The sequence below is a fragment of the Montipora capricornis genome, chromosome 6 (genome assembly GCF_036669925.1).
Source record: "Montipora capricornis isolate CH-2021 chromosome 6, ASM3666992v2, whole genome shotgun sequence".
Classification (NCBI taxonomy): Eukaryota; Metazoa; Cnidaria; class Anthozoa; order Scleractinia; family Acroporidae; genus Montipora; species Montipora capricornis.
The window spans coordinates 14,008,989-14,016,905 of NC_090888.1; the positions used below are offsets into that span (position 1 = coordinate 14,008,989).

The 7,917-nt window shown below is 39.2% G+C and overlaps 1 protein-coding gene across 1 annotated transcript in view; it reads left to right on the plus strand.

Annotated features, from left to right (window-relative positions):
- Positions 1–437: 437 nt before the first annotated feature.
- Positions 438–7,917, plus strand: part of LOC138053258 (NLR family CARD domain-containing protein 3-like) — a gene marked incomplete at its 3' end in the record, with an annotated part of 32,181 nt that continues 24,701 nt past the window's right edge. The window contains exons 1-4 of the mRNA XM_068899915.1: positions 438–573; positions 1,999–2,082; positions 3,235–3,308; positions 5,641–5,709. The remainder of the gene's footprint in view (positions 574–1,998; positions 2,083–3,234; positions 3,309–5,640; positions 5,710–7,917) is intronic.

Genomic DNA, 7,917 nt, shown 5'->3' on the forward strand with positions numbered 1-7,917 from the left:
ATATCATCGGCATATTTAACTAATAAGCTAGAGGAGCTACTAGAGGACTATTATTAGTAGTCCTCGAGTAGCGAAAAGCGTGACGCTTTCTTTCGTTTTATTCCCAAATAGCATTTGCTAACTTTATTATTGCCTTCGCCCTCAAGGGCCACGGTTCAATTGCCTCATGGGCTACGGGTCTAATTGTTAATTATCCCCCGATTGAGACCCTCTAGTGTCCCGCCATCTTTGGTCATGTGCTTATAATGTTCACGTGATCGAGTGTCACAGATAGGCATGAACCCAGGCGATCCATAATGTTTTATCTCGCTTTCCAGTACAGCACAAATACTACGAGACAAGGGAAAACCATTGAGAAGGAAATTTTCCGCCACAAAAATGTTAGGTCTATTTTCTGATCCGACTCCAGCTGAAAAGGCACCTTAGTTACCGTCATTTGCTTCGATACACACCCATTGCACGAAACCTTCCTTCACTTTTATCTTCATTTTCGATGTAAAGGCCTCCAAGATCTTTCTGTTCGCAAATTAAGATTGCCCGAAAGAAGAAAACATTCACTGCATTTTGTGCAAGGTAAGCTTGCTTAACTAACAAATTTCCACTTCTTAAGCGGTGTAACGGTCCGTTTATTTCGTTGTTTTAATATGGCTTAGAGTATTAAATGAATCTGCGTGTAAATATGTTGTTGAAGGGGTAGTTTCTAAAGAAACTGTGGTGCTGCGTCGGTTGGGAAGTAGTATACAAAAATTTGGTTTTATCAACGGAGTTGATAATGTAAATTGGCCACCGTACAGAGATTCTAAAAGCTGACGTTTCGAGCGTTAGCCCTTCGTCAGAGCGAATCGAGGGATTATGGGTTACGTGTAGTTTTTATAGTAGAGTAGGAGCTACGCTATTGGTGGTAACATGGCAACGTGAAAAATAGGAATATATTAGTTAAATGAAAAGCGTTCGTTAATACCGTGAGGATTAAGGGTGCCGATTTGAAAGATGAATTTTTGTTCCAGATTCTTGCGGCTTTCCGTCGTACCTAGATGTAGGGAAAGGCCGCAGATAGCCATGTGTTTTTTGGAGTGGTTAGGCAGATTAAAATGGCGAGCGACTGGCTTGGATGCATCCTTGTCATTCTTCTCAACATCGCGAAGGTGTTCGCGGAATCGGTCACCTAGTCGTCTACCTGTCTCGCCAATGTATAATTTATTGCATAACGTGCAGGTTATGCAATAAATGACATTTGCGGAGGTACATGTGAAACGATCGGTGATCTTAACAGATCGCTTAGGTCCCGATATCTTGCTAGTGTTAACAATGAAAAGACAAGTTTTGCATCGTGAGCGCGCGCATTTGAAAGTGCCGGGTTGCTCGTTAGTTTTGAGCGCGCTTCTAACTAAAAAGTTGCCTACGTTTTTGTCGCGTTTGAATGAAATAAGTACCAGTCTCGGGATCATTTTGGAGTAATTTAAAATTACTAAGAATGATGCTTTTGACTGCGTGATTATGAGGATGGAAAGTGAGGGTGAATGGAATTCTGTCATTCTTATCTTTTTGTGACGTTTGTAGTGATGACTGTCGATCAAATTGTTGGGCGCGATGATGACCCGCTTTGACCACAGAGACAGGATAGCCACGTTTTTCGAAGAACTGGCACATCTCCTCTGATTTGCTGGAAAAATCGGAGTCATCACTACATAGACGTCGAAGTCTAAGAAATTGAGAATAAGGGATGGAGTTAAAAGAGATAGGCTTCCTTCACCATTGTTTCAACCAACTGTTTTCCCAAATTGAGAAATATTGTAACAAAATACACCTTTGTACGGGGAAAGCGGAGTTAATGGTCAAATGGAATGTAATGGCATGGATATGGCTGGGCTGCATGTTGGAGACAGCACAAATTCCGAAGTACTAATCTGCTCTGACACACAAGCTGGACACTTTGAAGTGAATAACTTTCTTGGCTTGATTTAGACTTGTTTATCACCAAGTGTGTGGGTTTTTCAGGGTTGTTTTGGCTTAAAAGAAATGGAGTGAACAGAAGTCAGCATTCCCACCAATTGTAGTTTATCTACGTAGCTGAGAATTTAGGTGAGTTCATCAATGTCTTCTCGTACAACCTCTTCCGCTCTTTACTCGATCTTGCTTTAAATGAAATGTTCCACCAGCGACTTCCATGCTGAGCCCAGACTGACTTTAGTCATTTCATTTCCTATGTTGTAGTGACGTACGTACAGCAGTTGTACATTTGTATACGTATCTGACACATTCATGTCATTTATTGGAATAAAAATGATAAGCTCAATAAAAATCATTAATTGGTTGAACGATAACTGACTGAATTTTCACTGCAAGGTCACTGCAAAGTAAATGCACCATAAGTGCACCATAAGTGCCTCAACTCATACTGTGATGACAATCTTTCAATGGATATTAAGATTAAAGTAGCTCCATTTGGAACACGTTCTTTTGGTGTCCATAACTAAAAAGGTGGAAGACTGCGACTAGGGTCTTTCCTGTGAGGCTAGAATCTCAGACAGAATCATATAACTTCCTTGTCCATAACAAAAAGGGCTTTTTATCTTTTGTTGCGTGATACTTGATACCTGTATCAGGACTCCCCATCCCCACACTGGCTTATTTCACCCATCTGCAGAGATAAGGTAGGGGGAGGGGGAACATGCCTCTTTCTGTGAGTTCTGATCCACATGCAAGTGTAAAAAACAGGGTATTAGCCTGAACTCTTTCTCCATGATTGTAGATTTAATTTGTGATTAACTACCCTACCCTTGACATCTGTAAAGCAATATCATACACAACATGTAGGTTGTTAAAACACATGCTTAATCCGTAGCAGACTGACTTGTGTTTTAATGATATTGTGTCAGTTAGTGAGAAGTTTTTTTTTTTGAATTTGAATTGAACACTTCACCATGACATTGTTATTTTTGTCTTGCAACACAGGCTGCAAACCATTTGTTATGTAAAATCCAAATTTCATTCTTCTATAAAAACAGATTTAAATACTTTGTGAAGTATGTGTACACAACCTTTCTTAAATTTTATTGAACTATATATTTTGCTCTTGATGGCTCTCAGTAGTAGTAACAGTCTCACTGATTTTTGAAAGCAAAATTTTGAATTAGAATTCTGCAACTTACATACATGTATTTATGAATTGACCATGACATCTTTTTAAGGTGGATGCTATATTTCTTGTCTCTGCTGTAGTTTTCTTGAAAGGCGGAAGCGTTTTAAGCGAAGGTGTGATTTCCAAACTTTTCTGAATTATATTATTAAAGATCAAGTTATTTCAGGTATGTACAATGAGCTTGTAAGACTTTGTAATCCTACAAATTCAGTGCTGTGCGCCTTCCAAATGAAATTTACTGTAATTAATTATAACACAATACCCACTAATATCAGAAATAATATTTTAAAAGATATGAAAACTACAATCTTGGATAAAATTGTTGAGAAAATTCTTCTTTTGGACTAACTACGATCACAAGTATGAAAAACAAGCTCTCGTTTTGCCCCCCCATCCCCCCTGATCAATGTTGCTACTCGAAAGAAAACGTGTCGAACCTGGGATTATCAATATTGCTCAGGGGGGATGGGGGATGGCTGCTAGGATGTGATATTGAGGGTGCTGTGCGTAAAGGAACCCCAGTTTTTAATATTCTCAACCCTTTTTGTCCAAGAATGTAGGCTTGGGAAAAATAAAAGGTGCCCATAGTTTCAGATAATTTTGAAACAGCTTCATAAATATTTATGTCACCCACCATTACTGTATAATAATTATTGTAATTATAATTAGTTCCCTGTTTTCCTGCAATCATTGCGACCCTGTGGATTTGATTTGGAAACTGTTTTTAGGAGGTGGGTGTGTGCATTTTTCAGGCCTTCTGATAGGGTGCGATTTTTTCAGGGCAGATTGTGCGATTAGAAAGGCCAATTATGCGATAAATAATGTAAATTCTGCGATTTTTTTTCTCAGCAATTTTTAAGCTTGTTTTATAAGGTTTCACACTTTTTTGCTGCCCTAAAGACATTTTGAACACAAAGGAACTGTTACAGTAATTATGTATCTCGATCGACATTAGTTGGGATAAATAAAAAAAATTAGGTAGGTCTTCTGTACTATCGGTGCACCACGTTAAAAGTTGAAAGGACACAGCTAACATGCCAAATGAATGATCAAGGTGCTTGTCAACCACGAACTTCCGAAGATGGTCAATCGCAATAGGGACATACCCCCATTTATACGAGAGAAAATAAGCGCCGCGGCTTACATAAGGCTCGAATGTTCACCCCGTATAAATGGTACAAAATCTATGTTCACGTCTTTTTCAAGCCGTGGCTTATATTGACCTGGGAATATATATTCGTATAAATAGTTCCTTTTGCGTATTTTGTACACCGTGGCCAGAGTAAGCCGCGGCTTATTTTCTCTCATATAAACGGCCCTAATGTTGCACGACGAGAAAAAGATCAGTCCATTGTCCATGTGAACCTTACCTGTGAGGTACTTTCTTGCTGGATCGTGAGCTGTCAGATTGGGCGGAAGGTGGGAACTTCCTTCTTCGTCGAAGAAAAAGTGGGCGTTTTCACAACAAACTTATCCATGAGTAAGTTTTTATCAGTTTTCAACGAAAGAAACTACATTTTGCTGAAAAACTTACAATTTTGGTTATTTTTCACAAATCTCTTCTCTAAGAGAAGACAACTGTGTCATTTCAGTGGTGTGTATGTAAGTGCGTGTTTGTGTTGCACCAATAGAAGGAGACTCGTACCAGGTCCCCGACATGCAAAATAAAGCCTTGAACTTCGAATGTTTATGAAATCGAAGGTGGCAAAGGATTTTTAGCCTTTTTCCATCTTAAAAATGGCGTATTTATGCAGGAATTTCTAAGTTCTAAACATGTTGATTTATGTTTCATTTTATGAATTTTGTTTGTCCTTTTGTGAATTATGCGATTTTTCGCGAATTGTGCGATCGGATGCTATTTGAGGTCGATTGTGCGAAATCGCACCATCGCGTAATATCAGAAGGCCTGATTTTTTAGGGGGAGAGGAGGACGTGGGCTAGAAGTGGGTCAGTTGATCATGGAGGGGAGGGGGGTATTTAGATCTCCAGAGGTTGGCATCACTGTATTTCATGCAAGGCTGGCTGCAAACCATTTCTTATGTAAAATTGAAAATTCCATTCTTGTGCACAACAGAGAAATACTTTGTGAAGTACATAGCCTTTCTTTAATTTTATATAGTTTGTTCTTTGTGGCTCTCAGGGGTATCTTTTAATTAAAGCAACTCCTTCTGAACTTTCGAATAGGCTAGTTTCGAATTGTGCAGCAACAAAAGAACAGAGTCGAGGTTCAGGGGAATCTGTAATTTGCATTTTCCTTTGTTTTGAAGAAAAGAGAATGCTAATTATTCCCCTGAACCTCGACTCTGTTCTTTTATTGCTGCACAATTCGAAACCAGCCTATTACACTGTAGATGTGCAACTTAATTTATTGTGTACATGTACATACTAGTTAATTAATTGAGCATGACATATATCTTGAAGGAGGATCCTTTACTTCTTGTCTCTGCTGTAGTGATAAAATCTCTCACTGCTTATTTTCGGTTTTGTTTTCTTGAAAGGAGGAAACTTTTTGACCAAGGATGTGATTTTCAGACTTTTCTGAATTATAAATTAAAGAATTATTGCAGGTATGTACAATAAGCATGCATGCTTATGTTAGACTTTGTAATCTACTTGTATTTTAACATCACCAATATGTGTTCCTGTAAATGCCCATGTTTCAGACAATTTTGAAATGTCTTCGTAAATATTTTTGTCACCATAATTTTGTCTAACTTTACAGTAATTTTACTGACTTGCTCACTGCACGAAATTGACTAAAGGTTAATATTTAAATTATTATTTAACAACTGCGTCGCTAAGTGGAGGTTGGGTGGCTGAGACATCCTGGAGCTTCCACTATTGGAAGCCAGCTCCAAGATAGAGACTGTACCCGTGGCCGGCAAAACCTGACAAACCCGTCATGAGCCCCCCGCCCCAAGACAGCCACCCATCACACTTATAAACAGTGGAAAGAAGACGGGGCGAAGGAACGGAAAAAACCGCTAAACGCTCCACACAAAATGCTCCTTCTTCCTGCCACAACAATGAATAAGCTCTATAACACAAAGAATGAGGGATCCAACGAATGCACAAGTATAACAAAACCACTGACAACATGGCTGCAGTTGCTCATGTTCACTGCAGTCGCTCTTGTCTCTTGTACAAAAATGTAGACTTCTTGCAGTCACATTTTTGGTAGGGGAAAGATTCTTCAAGTACAAAATTATATATAAATTTTCTTGGCAGGGTTCGTGCTACTCCTTGAAGACCTTGAAAAGCCCTTGAATGTAATTTTGAACTTCAAGGGTGCTTGAAAAGCCCTTGAAAAATAGGATTTTGCAGAAAACTGCTTGAAAACTCTTTGAATTTTTGCTTGGGTGAAATTTGTTGAGATTGCATCATGCTAAGTTAAAGAGACATTTCAAAAATTGAGCCCAAAATTGACTATTAGGGAAACATTTAACCCAAAATGAAAATGCCTGTGCGTGTATTTAACTTCCAGGATGTGGTAAGGAATATGAGGTAGGCTTTTTCAGCAAAGAAAACACTGAAACACTATGTATGGCATAGAAATCTTCTTATAAAGACTCCTTGAAAACTTAACTTCTGGTTCTTGAAAACGCCTTGAATACTCCTGGAATTGTATAGACAAAATCCAGCGCGAACCCTGTCTTGGTCGTGATGTTACAGCAACAACCCCAGATCAAGGCATCACTTCAATTTAATATCTGTATATTAATTGACCACATTTGAAACTTCAAACCTTATCAAATATGTCATCTAAAAGTTTAATTTTTTCTGTGTATAAATGTCTCTCGGAGCTTAAAATTCCATTTTCATTAGAGCTAGATCTCAAAAACATCAGCATTGGTTGACTGCTTTCAACCTCCTTGAAGTTCTATTGAAAGATGTCAGAAGAAGTCTGAGTTGCATTTTATGTCTGAAATTAAGAGGTGGTTGATCAAACTCATTTCCAGATATCTTGACTGCTTTGAACTCCATGGAAATGGAATTTGTTTGCCCACAGAACGCCTTAAGAGCGCGAGTTTGGACAATGTGCGAGCCAGCAAGGCATGCAAGCCATGGCTGTGAGTCATGTGAGCCAAGATAGCGAGTCAACATGCGAGTCACACAGTTATTGAAAGCTAACCACTTTAAAATGGGTGCTTAGGCTTAATAACAGTTTATCAGCGCTATTTGAAATGCGTGCTTAGAGTTAAATGCGGAATTCGCATGACTCGCTGGCTTGCAGATTGTCCAGCCCCCAAGAGCGCTCAGGAGCTCATTCAACATGTGTCCGTGCATTCCAGATCGAATTGAAATTTGACAGTGTTGGTTTTTGAGGAAAGGGGAAAACCAGAGTACCCAGCGAAAACCTCTCGGAGAAAAGAGAGAAACAACAACAAATTCAACCCACATATGACGCCGGGACCAGGAATCGAACTAGGGCCACATTGGTGGGAGGCGAGTGCTCTCACCACTGCGCCAGTCCTGCTCCCCTAAAAAATTACATTTAGTCTGTCAATCAGTGCGTCTTACATCTTTACTGCATGTAGGTGGCTTTAACTTCTGAGATGAGTAAGAAGGTCCATTAATTAAGGTCTTCATCACGGAGGATGAAAGGACAGTATTCTGAGAGAAAATAAAAGAGACAGTCTAAAACAAGGGGTGGAGGGAAAACTTCAGTTTTTAGATTTAATTTAATTCAGTAACAGTTTTCAGACCAAAATGGATGGCAGCCCTTACATGAAAGGTAGTAGTAGTTGGGGAGACTACAGGTAACATCCTGTACA